Raw genomic sequence first — 2,500 nt, 5'->3', positions numbered from 1 at the left:
ACAAGCGCGCCTACCGCAACAATGACGCTCTCGCGTGTTCTCGTTATGTGCGTTCGATTGACGAGCGCTCTCGTCGAGGTATCAACTCGTGGTAGCGGATTTGTATACCAGTCTACGTTGAAGTTACGACGAGCGCGACGCGAGATACGTTCGTCGGGTGGCGGCGCGAGATGCGCCACCCACCGTCGAACAGAGTCTCTTTTTTGAGTTTTGGGTGTTTAGGATATATAAATATTATCATCACCATCATCGTCCATCATCGTTCATCGTGTGTGTTGTGTGTGCACAACGACAACAAAAACAGCGCGACGACAACAACGACAACACGTTAATGATCCTTCCGCAGGTTCCCCTACGGAAACCTTGTTACGACTTTTACTTCCTCTAAATGATCAAGTTTGGTCAACTTCCCAGCAACGCCGACGGCCGTGAAGCCACCGCGTGTCGGTCCGAAGACCTCACTAAATCATTCAATCGGTAGTAGCGACGGGCGGTGTGTACAAAGGGCAGGGACGTAATCAACGCGAGCTTATGACTCGCGCTTACTAGGAATTCCTCGTTTATGGGGGATAATTGCAAACCCCAATCCCCAGCACGAAGGAGTTTCAGCGGGTTGCCCGGGCCTCTAGGCCAGGGAGAACATGCTGATTCCTTCAGTGTAGCGCGCGTGCGGCCCAGGACATCTAAGGGCATCACAGACCTGTTATTGCTCAATCTCGTGCGGCTCGAAGCCGCCGGTCCCTCTAAGAAGAATTTTAATACGTCGCCAGTGAGTTGCGTGACGGAGCCACGCACACCTAAATGACGACGCCTATTTAGCAGGCTAGAGTCTCGTTCGTTACCGGAATTAACCAGACAAATCGCTCCACCAACTAAGAACGGCCATGCACCACCACCCACCGAATCAAGAAAGAGCTGTTAATCTGTCAATCCTTCCGGTGTCCGGGCCTGGTGAGATTTCCCGTGTTGAGTCAAATTAAGCCGCAGGCTCCACTCCTGGTGGTGCCCTTCCGTCAATTCCTTTAAGTTTCAGCTTTGCAACCATACTCCCCCCGGAGTCCAAAATCTTTGGTTTCCCGGAAGCTGCCCGCCGAGCCATTGTAGTAACGTCGGCGGATCGCTAGATGACATATTTACGGTTAGAACTAGGGCGGTATCTAATCGCCTTCGAACCTCTAACTTTCGTTCTTGATTGATGAAAACACCTTTGGCAAATGCTTTCGCTGATGTTCGTCTTGCGACGATCCAAGAATTTCACCTCTAACGTCGCAATACGAATGCCCCCAGTTATCCCTATTAATCATTACCTCGGAGTTCTGAAAACCAACAAAATAGAACCGAGATCATATTCTATTATTCCATGCACGAAATATTCAAGCAGCATTTTGAGCCCGCTTTGAGCACTCTAATTTGTTCAAAGTAAAATTGTCGGCCCACCTCGACACTCACCGAAGAGCACCGCGATAGGATTTTGATATTGAACCGGCGTATTACCGCCGGCTCACCGACGATATGCTCCGCAGACGTGTCAGTATCACCGCGGATGCGGTGCACCGACAGCGCGGCGCACAAATGCAACTACGAGCTTTTTAACCGCAACAATTTTAGTATACGCTATTGGAGCTGGAATTACCGCGGCTGCTGGCACCAGACTTGCCCTCCAATTGTTCCTCGTTAAAATATTTAAAGTGTACTCATTCCGATTACGAGGCCTCGTAAGAGTCCCGTATCGTTATTTTTCGTCACTACCTCCCCGTGCCGGGAGTGGGTAATTTGCGCGCCTGCTGCCTTCCTTGGATGTGGTAGCCGTTTCTCAGGCTCCCTCTCCGGAATCGAACCCTGATTCCCCGTTACCCGTGACAACCATGGTAGTCGCAGAAACTACCATCGAAAGTTGATAAGGCAGACATTTGAAAGATGCGTCGCCGGTACTGGACCATGCGATCGGCAAAAGTTATCCAGATTCATCAAAATTAACGACTTCAGACGCGGGGCCCTCCGTCGATTGGTTTTGATCTAATAAAAGCACTCATCCCATCACTGGTCAGAGTTCTGATTGCATGTATTAGCTCTAGAATTACCACAGTTATCCAAGTAACTGAGTAAGATCTAAGGAACCAAAACTGATATATTGAGCCATTCGCGGTATCGCCTTAATACGGCTTGCACTGAGACATGCATGGCTTAATCTTTGAGACAAGCATATAACTACTGGCAGGATCAACCAGGGAGCTATCGAATAGAACACGCGCTCGTAGCGCGCACTCCGTCGATCCCGCGCGTCGACGATCCTAGATCACGCCGACGCGTTACGGGCGAGCTCTGTAAAACGTACACACAACACGCACATGTAAATAAATATTTATATGTAGTGTTGTGCGCACATAGAGAGTTTGGGGTCGCCGACGGGCGAACGTTTGAAACGGTTGTATCTCAAACACGTCAAACGTCCGCTGCCCGCCTGCATTTTCAGGACACACTGACGTGGCCCCAATTGGGA

General features: G+C 50.0%; 1 non-coding gene across 1 annotated transcript; it reads right to left on the bottom strand.

The window, feature by feature from the left end:
- Positions 1-329: 329 nt before the first annotated feature.
- LOC142985718 (small subunit ribosomal RNA) lies at positions 330-2,231 on the bottom strand. The gene has a single exon (XR_012960265.1). It is a non-coding gene; the product is annotated as a small subunit ribosomal RNA (ribosomal RNA).
- Positions 2,232-2,500: the final 269 nt, after the last annotated feature.

The sequence above is a fragment of the Anticarsia gemmatalis genome, chromosome 30 (genome assembly GCF_050436995.1).
Source record: "Anticarsia gemmatalis isolate Benzon Research Colony breed Stoneville strain chromosome 30, ilAntGemm2 primary, whole genome shotgun sequence".
Taxonomy (NCBI): domain Eukaryota; kingdom Metazoa; phylum Arthropoda; class Insecta; order Lepidoptera; family Erebidae; genus Anticarsia; species Anticarsia gemmatalis.
This window is presented reverse-complemented; position numbering and strand designations above follow the sequence as displayed.